The following is a 17,165-nucleotide window of genomic DNA, read 5'->3' as shown; positions in this document are numbered from 1 at the left end:
GGTTGTTCCTTTCAATGTTTAGTGCTTCCTTCAGGGTCTCTTGTAAGGCAGGCCTGGTGGTGACAAAATCTCTAAGCATTTGCTTGTCTGTAAAGGATTATATTTCTCCTTCATTATGAAACTTATTTTGGCTGGATATGAAATTCTGGGTTTAAAATTCTTTTCTTTAAGAATGTTGAGCCAGGCATGGTGGCTCCAGCCTGTAATCCCAGCACTTTGGGAGGCCGAGACGGGTGGATCACGAGGTCAGGAGATCGAGACCATCCTGGCTAACATGGTGAAACCCCGTCTCTACTAAAAAAATACAAAAAATTAGCCGGGCAAGATGGCCGGCGCCTGTAGTCCAGCTACTCGGGAGGCTGAGGCGAGAGAATGGCATAAACCCAGGAGGCAGAGCTTGCAGTGAGCTGAGATCCGGCCACTGCACTCCAGCCTGGGCGACAGAGCGAGACTCCGTCTCAAAAAAAAAAAAAAAAAGAATGTTGAATATTGGCCCCCACTCTCTTCTGGCTTGTAGAGTTTCTGCTGAGAGATCTGCTGTTAGTCTGATGGGCTTCCCTTTGTGGGGTACCCGACCTTTCTCTCTGGCTGCCCTTAAGATTTTTTCCTTCATTTCAACTTTGGTGAATCTGGCAATTATATGTCTTGGAGTTGCTCTTCTCGAGGAGTATCTTTGTGGTGTTCTCTGTATTTCCTGAATTTGAATGTTGGCCTACCCTACTAGGTTGGGGAAGTTCTCCTGGATGATATCCTGAAGAGTGTTTTCCAACTTGGTTCCATTTCCCCCCTCACTTTCAGGCACCTCAATCAGATGTAGATTTGGTCTTTTTACGTAATCCCATACTTCTTGCAGGCTTTGTTCATTTCTTTTTCTTCTTTTTTCTTTTAGTTTCTCTTCTCGCTTCATTTCATTCATTTGATCCTCAGTCGCTGATACTCTTTCTTCCAGTTGATCGAGTCGGTTACTGAAGCTTGTGCATTTGTCACGTATTTCTCGTGTCATGGTTTTCATCTCTGCCATTTCGTTTATGGCCTTCTCTGCATTAATTATTCTAGTTATCAATTCTTCCACTCTTTTTTCAAGATTTTTAGTTTCTTTGCGCTGGGTACGTAATTCCTCCTTTAGCTCTGAGAAGTTTGATGGACTGAAGCTCTCTTCTCTCATTTCGTCAAAGTCATTCTCCGTCCAGCTTTGGTCCGTTGCTGGCGATGAGCTGTGTTCCTTTGGAGGGGGAGATGCGCTCTTGTTTTTTGAATTTCCAGCTTTTCTACCCTGCTTTTTCCCCATCTTTGTGGTTTTATGTGCCCCTGGTCTTTGATGATGGTGACATACTGATGGGGTTTTGGTGTCGGTGTCCTTTCTGTTTGTTAGTTTTCCTTCTAAAAATAATATTATCTTGTTGAAGTGTTCATGCCTGAAACACTAGAATTATCATTGCAAACACATCTATAGATTCAATTGTTTAATCTGAGTAAGAAATGAGTGGACGGTCTAAATTTAAAGTTTATTAGAGGGTTTCACATGAAAACAAATGTTTTCATATACATTTGTTGGAATCCTTTCATTTGACCCTCTTGTTTTTAGTGTAAAAATTCATAGTTACTTTTCCAGGTTGCCCACTGTGTTTAATAGATGACTTATATGTCAACATCTGTTTTCTGATTCCATTTTGTATATTTTTCTGACAAAAATAGCCAATCAATAGCTGGTAATACTGCTTAGCCATGAGCTAGAATTAATACATGTTCCCAAACATTACATAACCTGTTTCAGAGACTGACTGTGTAGATCATTAGAGGATAGTTTATTAGCTGATTGGTTAGTCAGACTCATCAGTGTCCATCTTGAGAATCATAAAAATAAAAATTTTAAAGCATCCCAATTGATGTTAAAAAAGAAAAAACTGCAATAAAGAATAAAATCTTCAAATGGTACCTTCAGTTCAAAATAAAGAAATCTTTATATTTTATTCTGCACCTTTGCTTCTGTATCAGGTTGCCATGGAAATTTTTTCATTAACATTAGATTGATTTGCCTAGAGATAAAATTGCTTGCACCATTTCATCTTTTAATGTTCCTGAAGCGTCCTAAGCCATCTTCAGTGTTTTAACCTCCAGGTCATTCCAGATTCCCAAGAGTTTCTGCCATGCTGAGTATTTTTGAAACTCAAACACAGCACATTGATGTCTTCAATGTTAGCATCAACGTTGCTGTCATGTTTTCATTCTGTATGGATGCAAAAATCATTTTAAGCATTTTGTGTCATCAAATAAAAATCTTGGATTATAATCTGTAGAATTCCAAGGACATTTGCATAATAAGTATAAAGAAACAAAGTCAAATGCTTGTATAAAGGCTTCTGTTTAATGTTCCAGGCTTTTCTGCCATAAAATATTAAAATCCATATTAGTGAACATAAAAAATAGTACGTACTTTGGGTAATTGGGCTTCATACACTCCTATTTATGTGTTAAAATTTGTGATTGAAAGGAAATATAATTGGCTCTCTGCTTCTGAGGATTCTATATCCATGGAATTAACTAACCATGGATCAAAAATATTTGGAAAAGAAAATTACATCTGTACTGAACATGTACAGGCTTTTTTTTCCTCTTGTCATTATTCCATAAACAATGCAGTATAGCAATCAGTCACATAGCATTTACATTGTATTAGATATTATAAATAATCTAGAGATGATTTAAAGGATTTAGGAGCATGGACATAGCGTATAGGCAAATACTATATCATTTTATATCAGGGACTTGAGTGGCCATGGATTTTGTTATTCATGGCAGGTTCCAAAACCAGTCCCCCATAGATACTAAGGGATGATTGTATTCAATTTGTGTATATTGTCTAAAATAAACATAATTTTGGCTGGGTGTGGTGACTCATGCCTATAATCCTAGCACTTGGGGAGGTTGAAATGGGTGGATCACTTGAGCCCAGAAGTTTGAGACCAATCTGGGCAACATAGTGAGACCCTGTCTCTACAAAAAAAAAAAAAATTAACCAGGCATCGTGGTACGTGCCTGTAGCCCTAGCTACTCGGGAAGCTGAGGTGGGAGAATCACTTGAGCCCAGGAGGTAGAGGATGCGGTAAGACACGATCATGCCACTGCACTCTAGCCTGATGACAGAGCAAGACCTGTCTCAAAAAGAAAAAAAGAAAGAAAGAGAAAGAGAGAGGGAGGGAGGGAGGGAGGCAGGGAAGCAGGGAGGGAGGAAGGGAGGAAGGATTGATTTTGTTCTAAGTACTGTGATTGCTTCATGCTACTTAAGTGTAGCTCTGAAGTGGTTTCTAAAAGCTATTCCACAGATTTTGAGGGAACATACCATGTATTATTTCTCTTTTGAACACCTAGACATATATATAAGTAGATGCTCCTACATGTTTTATGCACTAACATTTAATTTTAGTGTCTAAAAATGAAGATACGAAGAATAGTTTTACTAAGGCCAACCAGGAAAGAAAAGGTTGAAATCTCAAGATATTTTGTGTTAAAAGAACCCAATTTCATCATCTGTAGATACTCAAATACTATATGTGTGATATTTAAATGTCAATATTTTTACACTCAACATGTTCTTTGACTCACTTTTCTTCACTTGACAGTATGTATGGGAAGTGTTTCCATATCACTATAGAACTAGCCTTTTTAAGTGTTGTATTCTCCCTATAGTACGAATGTTTTATAGATCATTCATTCCCCAATTAATAGGAATTTAAAGTTGTTTGTATTTTTTACTGTAATGTTCAATGCTACCAAGAATATCATTTTATGTAACTTGTACACATGTTTGATTATTTCTTCAGACCTGTTGAAGAAGAACAATTGTTCTTCCAAAGGATATGCACATTTAAAATTCTTGTAGATAATGATACATTACCTTCCCAGAAGAATATAACAGTTTGTCCTTTTACTAGTTGTTTATAACACTACTTTCCCGTATCTTTGATGAAACTTATATTAGCAATCATTTTAAAATGTTTACAAATTTTGTGAGTAAAAAGCAATACTTCTTTATTACTGTATTTTGCATTTTATGATTACTTCTAAGATTGAGCATCATTTATTATGCTTAGTGGCCTTTTGCAATTTCTCTTCTCAGTCTGTCCATATGTACTGTCCGTTTTACTTTGGGGCTCTCTATCTTTTTCTTATTGGTTTGTAGGTGTTCTTTATACATTCTGGATATTATTTTTTTTTTGAGAGAGAAAGGGTCTCACTCTGTCACCCAGGCTGGAGTGTAGTGGTGTGATCTCAGCTCACCACAGCCTGGACCACTCTGGCTCAAGCAGTCTTCCTGCCTCATTCCCACTGAGTGGCTAGGACTACAGACACGCACCACCACACCTAGCTAACTTTGGTATTTTTTGTAGTGACGGAATTTTTCCACGTTGCCCAGGCTGGTCTTGAACTCCTGAATTCCAAGTGATTCATCTGCCTCCTCTCAGGAAAGTGCTGGTATTACAGGCAGTGCTGGGGTTACAGACATGAGCCACTGCACCCGGCCAGGATATTAATATTTCGACTCTTGAATATGTCGCAAATATTTTCCCCAGGCTATCAGTTGAATTTTAAGGTTTTTTTTACAGTTCTTTTGCAGAAGAGAAGTTCTCATTTTTTTAACTTTTATTTTAGATTCAGGGGTACATGTGCAGGTTTGTTATACAGGTAAATTGCATGTTACAGGGAGTTGGTGTACAGACAATTTCATCAGCCAGGTAATACGCATAGTAACCAATAGGTAGTTTTTTTGACCTTCACCTTCCTCCCACCCTCCACACTTAAGTGAGTCCTGGTATCTGTTGTTCCCTTCTTTGTGTCCCTGTGTACTCAATGTTTAGCTCTCACTTATAAGTAAAAACATGCAATATTTGACTTTCTGTTCCTGCATTAATTTGCTTAAGATAATGGCCTTAAGCTCTACCCATGTTGCTGCAATGACATGCTCTTGTTCTTTCTTGTGGTGTCATAGTATTCCATTGTGTATGTATGCCACATTTTCTTAATCCAGTCTAGTATTGATGGGTATTTAGGTTGATTCCATGCCCTAATTCTGCAATGGTCATATGTGTGCATGTGTCTTTATGATAGAATGATTTATATTCCTTTGGATATATACCCAAAAATGGGATCGCTCGGTCGAGTGGCAGTTCTGCTTTATGTTCTTTGAGAAATCACCAAACTGCTTTCCACAATGACTGAACCAGTTTGCGGTGCCACCAGCAGCACATAAGCATTCACTTTTCTCCCGGAACTCACCAGCATCTGTTCTTTTTTTTTTTTTTTTTTTCTTTGTAGTAATTGCCATTCTGACTGATATCAGATGGTATCTCCTTGTGGTTTTGATTTGCATTTCTCTGATCATTAGTGATGTTAAGCATTTTTTTAAAGCTTGGATGTCTTCTTTTGCAAAATGTCTCTTAATGTCCTTTGCCCACTTTTTAATGGGGTGTTTGTTTCTTGTTCATTTGTTTAAGTTCCTTATAGATTCTGGATATTAGAACTTTTTCAGATGAATAGTTTGCAAATATTCTCTTGCATTCTGTAGGTTGTCTGTTTACTCTTGATAGTTTCTGTTACTTTTCAGAAGCTGTTTAATATTGAGTTCCATTTCTCACTTTTTGCTTTTGTTACAGTTACTTTTGGCATCTTCATCATGAAATAGTTCCCAGGGCCTTGGTCTAGAACGATATTTCCTAGGTTATTGGTTATCTTCCAGGGTTTTTATAGTTTTAAGTTTTACATGTAAATCTTTCATTTATCTTGAGTTTGTTTTTCTATATGGTATAAAGAAGGGACTCAATATCAGTTTTATCCATATGACTAGCCAGTTATCCCATCAACATTTATTGAATGGGGACTCCTCTCCTCATTGCTTGTTTGTGTTGACTTTGTTGAAGATCGGATGGTTGTAGGTGTTCAGCTTTATTTCTGGGCTGTCTATTCTATTCCATTGGTCTATGTGTCTGTCTTGGTACCCGTACCATACTGTTTTGGTTACTGTAGCCTTGTAGTATAGTTGTGTGTGTGTGTGTGTGTGTGTGTGTGTGGAGAGAGAGAGAGAGAGAGAATATAGAGGGAGATAGAGAGTTGGATAATGTGTTGTTTCCACCTTTGTTCGTTTTACTTAGGATTGCTTTGGCTGTTTGGGTGCTTTTTTGGTTTTGTATGAATTTTAAAATAGTCTTTTCTAATTCTGTGAAGACTGTCATTGGTAGTTTTATAAGAATAGCATTGAATTTGTAAACTGTTTTTAGTAGTATGGCCATCTTAATGATATTGATTCTTCCTCTCCATGGGCATGGAAGTTTCTTCCATTTGTTGTGTCATATCTGATCTCTTTGAGCAGTGTTTTGTAGTTTTCCTTGTAGAGATCTTTCACCTCCCTAGTTAGCTGTATTCCTAGGTATTTTATTCTTTTTGTGGCAAATGTGAATGGAATTGTGTTCCTGATTTGGCCTCAGCTTAGATGTTGATGTTTAGGAATGCTACTGACTTTTGTACATTGATTTTGTGTCCTGAAACTTTGCTAAAGTTTTTTTTTGTTTTGTTTTGTTTTAATGAGATCTAGGAGGTCTTGGGCAGAGACTATGGATTTTTCTAGATATAGAATCATATCGTCTGCAAACAGATAGTTTGGCTTCATGTCTTTCTGTTTCATTGACTTATTTCTTTCTCTTGCTTGATTGCTCTGGCCAGAGCTTCCAGTACTGTGATGAATAGGAGTGGTGAGAATAGACATCCATGTCTTATTCTGGTTTTCAAGCATGAGGCTTCCAGATTTTGCTCATAAAGTGTGATGTTAGCTGTGCATTTGTCATAGATGGTTCTTACTATTTTGAGGTTTGGTATGTCCCTTCAATGCCTAGCTTGTTGAGGGTTTTTAACATAAAGGATGTTAAATTTTATCAGAAGCCTATTCTGCATCTATTAACATGATCATGTGAGTTTTGTTTTTAGTTCTGTTCATATTATAAATCGCATTTATTAATTTGCATATGTTGAAATAATCTTATATCCCAGGAATAAATAAATCTTAATTTATCATGGTGGATTAGCTTTTTGTTGTGCTTCTGGATTCAGTTTGCTAGGATTTTGTTGAGGATTTTTGCATTGACGTTCATCAAGGAGATTGGCCTGAAGTATTCTTTTTTTGTAGTGTCTGCCAGCTTTTGGTATCAAGATAACGCCGGCTTCATAGGATGAATTAGGGAAGAGTCCCTCCTCGCCCACTTTTTTTTTTTTTTTTTTTTGGAGTAATTTCAGTAGAGATGGTACCAGGTATTCTTTATACACCTGGTAGAATTCAGCTGTGAATCCATCTGGTCCTGGTTTTTTTCTGGTTGGTAGGATTTTTATTACTGATTCAATTTCAGAACTCATTATTGATCTGTTCAGGGATTCAGTTTCTTCCTGGTTTGGTCTTGAGAGGTTGTATGTTTCAAGGAATTTATCATCAATTTCTTCTAGGTTTTCTAGTTATGTGCATAGAGGTATTCATAGTAATATCTGAGAGTTTTTGAATTTCTGTGGAGTTGGTGGTAATGTCCTCTGTGTCATTTCTGTTTGTGTTTATTTGAATCTTTTTTTTTTCTTTATTAGTCTAGCTAGTGGTATATCAATCTTATTTATTTTCCCAAAAAAAGCAACCTTAGGGTTTGTTGATCTTTGGTTTGGCTTTCTGCCTCTTAATTTATTTCATTTGATTTTGGTTATTTGTCTTCTGCTGGCATTGGAGTTGGTTTGCTGTTGTTTTTCTAGTTCTTCTAAGTGTGATATGCTGTTAATTTGAGATCTTTCTAACTTTTTGATGTGGGCATTTAATGCTATAAACATTTCTCTATACACTGCTTTAGTTGTGCCCCAGAGATTCTAGTATGTTGTATGTTTGTTCTCATTAATTTCAAAGAGTTTCTGGATTTTGGCCTTAATTTCATTATTTACCCAAAAGTCATCCAGAAGCAATTAATCTCCATGAAATTTTATGATTTTGAGTGATTTTCTTAATATTGATTTCGATTTTTATTGTGCTGTGGTCCAAGAGTGTGTTGATATGATTTCAGTTTTTTTGAAGTCACTGAGAATTCTCTTACAGCCAAATATGTACTGTTTTAAAGTTTGTGCCATGTGCATATGAGAAGAATGTATATTCTGTTGTTTTCAGTGGAGAGTTCTGTAGATTTCTCTTAAGTCCATTTTGTCAAGCGTCCAGTTCAGTCCCAGATATCTTTATTAGTTTCCTCTTTGGTGATCTGTCAGTACTGTTAGTCGGATGTTGAAGTCTCCCACCATTATACTGTGGGAATCTACATCTCTCTGTACATCTCTAAGAACTTGTTTTATGAATCTGGGTACTCCTCTATTGGTGCATATGTTTTTAGGATGATTTTGTCTTCTTGTTTAATGGAACCCCTTACCACTATGTAATGCTCTTCTTTGTCTTTTTTGATCATTCGTAGATTTTTTTCCATCCCTTTACTTTGAGCCTGTGGGTGTCATTGCTTGTGAGATGGGTCTTTTGAAGACAGCATACTTTTGGGTCTTGCTTCTTTATTCAGCTTGCCACTCAGTGCCTTTTAATTGGGGGATTTAACCCATTTATATTCAAGGTCAGTATTGATATGTGAGAATTGGATACTGTTATATTGTTAGCTGATTATTATGCAGATTTGATTGTGTAGTTGCTTTATAGTGTCAATGGTCTATCTACTTGAGTGTCTTTTTGTGGTGGCCAGTAACAGTCATACCTTTCCATATTTAGGACCTCTTGTAAGGCAGATGAGATGGTAGTGAATTCCCTTAGCATTCATTTATCTGAAAAAGGTCTTATTACTTCTATATTTATCAAGCTTAGTTTAGCTGGATATGAAATTCTTTCTTGGAATTTCTTTTTTTTAAGGATCCTGAATGTAAGTCCCCAGTTCTTCTGGCCTTTAGGGTTTCAGCTGAAAGGTCCACTGTTAGCCTGTTGGGGTTCCCTTTGCAGGTGACCTGCCTCTTCTCTCTTGCTGCCTTTAACATTTCTTCTCTCATTTAAACCCTGGAGAATCTGAGACTGTGTGTTGAGGATGTTCATCTTGTATAGTGTCTTGCAGGGATTCTTGGCATTTCCTGAATTTGAATGTTGGCCTTTCTAGCAAGGTTTGGGAAATTTTCATGGCTGATATTACCAAACATGTTTTCCAGATTGCTTGCTTTCTCTCCTTCTCATTCAGGGATGCTAATGAGTCATAGATTTGATCTCTTTACACAATTCCGTATTTCTTGGAGGTATTGCCTATCCTTTATTATTCCTTTTTATTTTTATCTGACTGAGTTATTTAACAGAACCAGTCTGCAAGCTCTGAGATTCTTTCATCAGCTTGTTCTATTCTGATGTTAATACTTGTGCTGGTATTATAAAATTCTTGTAGTGTGTTTTTCAACTCTATCAGATCAGTTTGGTTCTTTCAAAAAATGATCACCACATCTTTCAGCTCTTGTATCATTTTATTTAATTCCTTAGATTCCTTGGATTGCATCTCAACTTCTCCTGAATCTCAATATTTGTTCTGGGTCATATTCTGATCTCTATTTCTGTCATTTCAGCCATTCAAGCCTGGTTAAAAACCAGTATTAGGGAACGAGTGCCATCATTTGGAAGTAAGAAGATGCTCTCGTGGTTTTTTTTGGTTTTTTTCGTTTTTTTTTTGTTTTGTTTTGTTTTGTTTTGTTTTTTTGAGTTACCAAAGTTCTTGCACTGGCTTAACAATGTGGCTTGGTGTTCTTTCAATCCTTGAAGTTACTGTCCTCTGGATAGGGTTGCTTTGCTTTTATCTTCTTTGATGCTTTTGCATTTGATTGTGGTCTAAGGTGGGTTCAGTTGATTGACTTTGTTTCTGGAAGATTCTAGGGGGCCAAGGCTCAGCCCAGCACCTACGGGCTGCATGCTGTAACTTTAAGGGTACTGGGCCCCCAGCTTTGTTCTCTGGCTCCTTAAGGTTGGAAACCTGCTGCGCCAGAAGGGCCAAGGTGTACCAAATCCACTGGCCACAGTGCTCCAATGGATGGTGCCAGCCAAAGCAGTTCATTAGGGCAGTGGCTGCAGAATCCATGCTCACACACATGCCAGCAACCATGGCAGGCAGCAGGTTGCACACATCTCAGCTGGGTCCAGGCACTTGTGGGAGTGGGATTGCCAGCATCTGTGCATGTGTTTGCACAGGTACTATAAATATTTATGTAGTCAAATTAACCAGTCTTTTGTTTTAAGACATTTGCTTTTTAGTTTTTTATATATTTAATTTTTTTTATATCAATAGCTGTAGGGACACAAGTTGTTTTTTGTTACATGGATGAATTGTATGGTGGTGAAGTCTGGGATATTAGTGTACCCATAACCCAAGTAGTATACATTGTACTCCAGTAGCTAGTTTTTCATCCCTCATAGTCCCCCACACTCCCTCATCTGAGTATCCAATATTCTTTATACCACACTGTATGCCCTTGCATACCAATAGCTTAGCTCCTATTTAAAAGTGAGAACATGTGGTATTTTGTTGAGTATTTTTTTGTATATTTTTTGGCCATTTGTATATCTTCTTTTGAGAAATATTTATTCAAGCCATTTGCCCACTTTTTAATGGTTTGGATTTTTCTTGGGGGGGGTTGTTTTTTGTTTGTTGGTTGGTTGGTTGGTTGGTTGGTTTGGAGACAGGGCCTCACACTGTTACCCATTCTGGAATACAATGGAGCGATCGTGGCTCACTGCAACCTCCGCCTCCTGAGCTCAAGCGATCCTCCCACCTCAGCCTCACGAGTAGCTGAGAATACAGGCACCCACCACCATGTGCAAATAATTTCTTTATTTTCTGTGGAGACGAGGTTTCACCATGTTGCCCAGGCTGGTTGAACTCCTGAGCTCAAGCAATACCCCCATCTCAGCCTCCCACAGTGCTAGGATTACAGGTGTGAGCCACCACGCCCAGCCATATTTGTTATTTTTCTTGCTTCTTTGAGTTCCTTGTAGAGTCTGAATATTAGTCCTTTTTCAGATGCATAGTTTGCAAATATTTTCTCCTATTCTGTGGGTTGTCTGTTTACTCTGATGATTATTTCTTTTGCTGTGCAGAAGTGTTTTAGTTTAAGTAGGCCCCAGTTATTTATTTTTTGTTTTGTTGCATTTGCTTTTGGGGTTTTCATCATAAATTCTTTGCCAGAGAAATCAAGAAAGAGAAAGAAATAAAGGGTATTCAAAATGAAAAAGAGGAAGTTAAACTATCTCCGTTTGCCAATGATGTGATCTGATCTGATACCTAGAAAATGCTAAAGAGTCCTCTGGAAGACTCCTAGATTTAAAAAATGTATTTAGTAAAGTCTCAGGTTACAAAATCAATTTATACAAATCAGTAGCATTGGTATAAACCAAAAACAACCAAGCTGAGGATCAAATTGAGAATTCAGTCCCTTTTACAATAGCTACAAAATAATAAAATAAAATATTTAGGCATATACTTATCCAAGAAGGTGAAAGATGTCTACAAGGAGAACTGTAAAACACTGCTGAAAGAAATTATAGATGACACAAACAAATGGAAGTATATCCCATGTTCATGGATTGGAAAAAACAATATCGTGAAAATGACCATAGTGCCCCAAACAGTCTACAGATTTAATGCAACTCTTATCAAAATACCAATATCATTCTTTATAGAATTAGGAAAAAAAAATTCTGAAATTCATATGGAGCTAAAAAAGAGCCAGAATAGCCAAAGCAATTCTAACCAAAAAGAACAAATCTGGAGGCATCACATTACCTGACTTCAGATTGTGCTATTATACCAGGCTATAGTAACCAAAACAGCATGGTACAGGGGTATAAAAGTAGATACACAGACCAATGGAACAGAACAGAGAACCCAGAATTAAAACCAAGTACTTACAACCAATTGATTTTCTAGAAAGAGTACAGTAATATGACTTGGAGAAAGGACACCCAATTCAATAAATGGTGCTGGGAAAATTGGATAGCCACATGCAGAAGAATGAAACTGGATCCCTATCTCTTGCCATATGCAAAAATGAACTGAAGATGGATTAAAGACTTAACTCTAAGACCTGATAACCATACAAATTTCAGAAGAAACCCTAGGAAAAACTCTGTTGGACATAGACCTAGGCATTTGCTTTTTATATCTTTTAGAAGGCCATCATAAATCTGGCACAAAAACACAAATTCTTCTATACTTTTTAAAAAAACACATATATTTTACTTTGGTTTAGTTTTTAAGTCCTGAGTCATCTGGAATGCATTTTTGTGAATTTTATGAGTTATGAAAATAACTTACTTTTTTTCAAATGGGTATTCAGTTGCTCCAGTATCATGTATTGAATTAGCCAGCCTTTTTTCAGTGGTTTAAAATGCCACCAGTGTCATAACTAAATTTGCATATTATGTGAGTTTGTGGCCACTCTCTTGGTACACTATTTGCCTATTCCTGCACCAATACTACAGCTTTTAAAGTATATTTTACTATTTGGTAAGGTAATTTACCTTGCTTTTTATATGTTAGTACTATACCCATCCACCCTACCTACCTTTCTCATTGGTTCTCATAATTTTTCAGTTTGGGTTTTCTAGGTAACTGATCCTATAGACTTCAACTACTGACAGTTTTATCTCTTTATTTCTATTAATCATACCCCATATAAGAGTTATGTATTTTCCCAAACATTTAAGATCAATCTAATTCCAGATTAACACCTGTGGAGGAACTCATTTCTATCAACTTCCCCAGAAGTTTGTCTTCCTTCCTATCCATTCCTTACCCAAATTTAGTCCTTCTCTATTCATCCAAGGTGGATTTCAGTTATTTTTCCCAATTACTTTAAACTTGAGTTATTCTAAGCCATATGTAAGCCTGAGGGAGGTAAGGAAGAGATTCAAAAGTGAAATATCCCCTTTTCTGACCTGATATAGAATTGTTTTGAATTGTTTTTCCCCTTCATATGAGCATTTTATGACTTTTTTGTTATACTTTTCATGAGTCTGTGTTTGTCTCCCCAGCATTTTGTCTCTTTCCTGCCAGACTGTTCATCTTGCTTGTTATATGTCCAAAATTACTTTCCTTCTTCCCTTGTACCCATACGGCAACTTCTTTAACTTCATGTAAACATTTATTATGGCTTAGAGTCTATTTTCCATATTTTCAGTAACACAGTTAGCATATCTCAAACTTTATTACCCCTCTGTCTTTGTCCCCCAACTTCAAAACCAATCTATTTCATTTTTGTATTTTTCTTATATTTTAAAAACTTTATTTTTGAAATAATTTAACAATGACAGAGAAGTTGCAATAATTCAGAGTTCAACACAAATTCAGCAATTATTAACATTTTCCCACATTCTCTTTATTATTATTCTCTGCCTCACATCTGTGTATTTGTGTTTATGTTTTTAGAACAGTTTGATACTGTATTGCAAGCATCACATGATCTGTTTTGTTTTTGCTTTTTCTGTCACTATACTCAACAAGCCAGGTCCAGCTCTACCCATATTACCCTCTTGTCTGATAAGTCTTGTTTTGTTTTTTTGTTTTGTTTTGTTTTGTTTTGTTTTGTGACAAGGTCTCACTCTGTTGCTCAGGCTGGGAGTATGGTGGTGCTATCTCTGCTCACTGCAACCTCCTGCCTCCCAGGCTCAAGCAATCCCCCACCTTAGCCTCCCAAGTAGCTGGGACCACAGGAACACACCACCACACCCAGTTTTTGTATTTTGGTAGTGACAGGGTTTTGCTGTTTTACCGAGGCTGGTCTTGAACTCCTGGGCTCAAGTGATCCACCTGTCTTGGCCTCTCAAAATGCTGGGATTACGGGCATGAGCCACCACACCCATGAAAAGTGATGTTCTGCTAGATAAAGTCACACTTTGAATTTTGCTACAAATTTGTGATCATTATCCTCAAATTGCCTATTAATACTGCCTGTGAGAGGTTTAAGCTCAAGATGGCTGAATAGGAACACCTCCGGTCTGCAGCTCCCAGCCAGATCGACACAGAAGACGAGTGATGTCTGCATTTCCAACTGAGCTACTGGGTTCATCTCATTGGGACTAGTTGGACAGTGGGTGCAGCCCATGGAGGGTGAGCCAAAGCAGGGTGGGGCATCACCTCACCGGGGAAGCACCACGGGTCGCGATTTCCCTCCCCTAACCAAGGGAAGCCTTGTGAGGGGCTGTGCCATGAGGAACAGTGACCTCTGGCCCAGATATTGCGCTTTTCCCATTGTCTTTGCAACCTGCAGACCAGGAGATTCCCTCAGTGCTACACCAACAGGGTCCTGGGTTTCAAGCACAAAACTGGGCGGCCATTTGGGCAGACACCAAGCTAGCTGCAGGAGTTTTTTTTTCATACCCCAGTGGCGCCTGAAAGGCCAGTGAGACAGAACCGTTCACTCCCTTGGAAAGGGGGCTGAAGCCAGGGAGCCAAGTGGTCTAGCTCAGTGGATCCCACCCCCAGGGAGCCCAGCAAGCTAAGATCCGCTGGCTTGAAATTCTCGCTACCAGCACAGCAGTCTGAGGTCCACCTGGGACACTGGAGCTTGGTGGGGGAGGGGCATCCACCATTGTTGACGCTTGAGTAGGCAGTTTTACCCTCATAGTGTAAACAAAGCTGCCAGGAAGTTGGAACTGGGTGGAGCCCACTGCAGCTCAGCAAGGCTGCTGCAGCCAGACTACCTCTTTTGATTCCTTCTCTCTGGGCAGGGCATCTCTGAAAGAAAGGCAGTGGCCCCAGTCGGGGGCTTATAGATAAAAATCCCATCACCCTGGGACACAGCACCTGGGGGAAGGGGCAGTTGTGGGTGCAGCTTCAGCAGACTTAAACATTCCTGCCTGACAGCTCTGAAGAGAGCAGTGTATCTCCCAGCACAGTGTTTGAGCTCTGATAAGGGTCAGACTGCCTCCTCAAGTGGGTCCCTGACCCCCGTGTATCCTGACTGAGAGACATCTTTCAGTAGGGGCCAACAGACACCTCATACAGAAGAGCTCTGGCAGGCATCTGACAAGTGCCCCTCTGGGAAGAAGCATCCAGAGGAAGGAACAGGCAGCAATCTTTGCTGTTCTGAAGCCTCTACTGGTGATACCCAGCAAACAGGGTCTGGAGTGGACCTCTAGCAAGATCCAGCAGACCTGCAGCAGAGGGGCCTGTTACAAGGAAAACTAACAAACAGAAAAGAATAGTATCAACATCAACAAAAAGGATGTCCACTCAGAGACCCCATCCAGTGGTCACCAACATCAAAGCTCAAAGGTAGATAAATCCACGAAGATGGGGAGAAACCAGTGTAAAAAGGCTGAAAATTCCAAAACCCAGAATGCCTCTTCTCCTCCAAAGGATCACAACTCCTCACCAGCAAGGGAAGAGAACTGGACAGAGAATGAATTTGACAAATTGACAGAAGTAGGCTTCAGAAGGTGGGTAATAACAAACTCCTCCGAGCTAACAGAGCATGTTCTAATCCAATGCAAGGAAGCTAAGAACCTTGAAAAAAGGTTAGACAAATGGCTAACTAGAATAACCACTTTAAAGAACATAAATGACCTGATGGAGCTGAAAAACACACTACGAGAACTTTGTGAAGCATACACAGGTATCAATAGATGAAATGATCAAGTGGAAGAAAGGATATCAGAGACTAAAGATCAATTTAATGAAATAAAGTGAGAAGACAAGGTTAGAGAAAAAATAATGAAAAGAAACAAGGCCTCCAAGAAATATGGGAGTATGTGAAAAGACCAAATCTACATTTGATTAGTGTACCTGAAAGTGACGGAGAGAATGGAACCAAGTTGGAAGACACTCTTTAGGTTATTATCCAGGAGAACTTCCCCAACCTAGCAAGACAGGCCAACATTCAAATTCAGGAAATACAGAGAACACCAAAAAGGTACTCCTCGAGAAGAGCAACCCCAAGACACATAATTGTCAGATTCACTAAGGTTGAAATGATGGAAAAAATGTTAAGGGCAACCAGAGAGAAGGGTCAGGTTACCCACAAAGGGAAGCCCATCAGACTAACAGCAGATCTCTCTGCAGAAACCCTGCTGGCCAGAAAAAAAGTGGAAACCAATATTCAACATTCTTAAAGAATTTTCCACCCAGAATTTCATATCCAGCCGAAGCTTCATAAGCGAAGGAGAAATAAAATCCTTTACAGACAAGCAAATGCTAAGAGAGTTTGCCACCACTAGGCCTGCCTTACAAGACCTCCTGAAGGAAGCACTAAACATAGAAATGAAGAACCGATACCAGCCACTGCAAATACATACCAAATTGTAAAGACCATCGACAGTATGAAGAAATTGCATCAACTAATGGGCAAAATAATCAGCTAGCATCATAATGACAGGATCAATTTCAGACATAACAATATTACCCTTAAATGTAAACAGGCTAAAATGCCCCAATTAAAAGACACAGACTGGCAAATTGGATAAAGAGTCAAGACCCATCAGTGTGCTGTATTCAAGAGACCAAGCTTGTGTGCAAGGACATACATAGGTTCAAAATAAAGGGATAGGGCAATACTTACCAAGCAATTGGAAAGCAATAAAAAGCAGGGATTGTAGTCCTAGTCTCTGATAAAACAGACTTTAAACCAACAAAGGTCAAAAGAGACAAAGAAGGGCATTACATAATGATTAAGGGATCAATGCAACAAGAAAAGCTAACTGTCCTAAATATATGCGCATCCAATACAGGAGCACCTGGATTTGTAAAGCAAGTTCTTAGGAACCTACAAAGAGACTTAGACTCCCACACAATAATACTGGGAGACTTTAACGCCTCACTGTCAACACTAGACAGACCAATGCGACAGAAAATTAACAAGGATATTCAGGACTTGAACTCAGCTCTGGATCAAGCAGACCTTATAGACATCTACAGAACTCTCCACCCCAAATCAACAGAATATATATTCTTCTCACCACCACATCACACTTATTCTAAAATTAATGACATAATTGGAAATAAAACACTCCTCAGCAAATGCAAAAGAACAGAAATCGTAACAGTCTCTCAGACCACAGTGCAATCAGATTGGAACTCAGGATTAAGAAACTCACTCAAAGCCATACAACTACATGAAAACTGAACAACCTGCTCCTAAAT

At 38.6% G+C, this 17,165-nt stretch overlaps 1 protein-coding gene across 4 annotated transcripts in view; it reads left to right on the top strand.

Moving 5' to 3' along the window:
* The window catches only part of MBD5 (methyl-CpG binding domain protein 5), a 546,612-nt gene that overhangs the window by 436,181 nt on the left and 93,266 nt on the right, over positions 1 to 17,165 (top strand). The window lies entirely within an intron of this gene.

Source organism: Trachypithecus francoisi, unplaced genomic scaffold, assembly GCF_009764315.1.
Source record: "Trachypithecus francoisi isolate TF-2019V2 unplaced genomic scaffold, Tfra_2.0 Lachesis_group13, whole genome shotgun sequence".
Classification (NCBI taxonomy): Eukaryota; Metazoa; Chordata; class Mammalia; order Primates; family Cercopithecidae; genus Trachypithecus; species Trachypithecus francoisi.
Note: the sequence above shows the minus strand (reverse complement) of the source record. Positions and strands in the feature narration are given on the sequence as shown.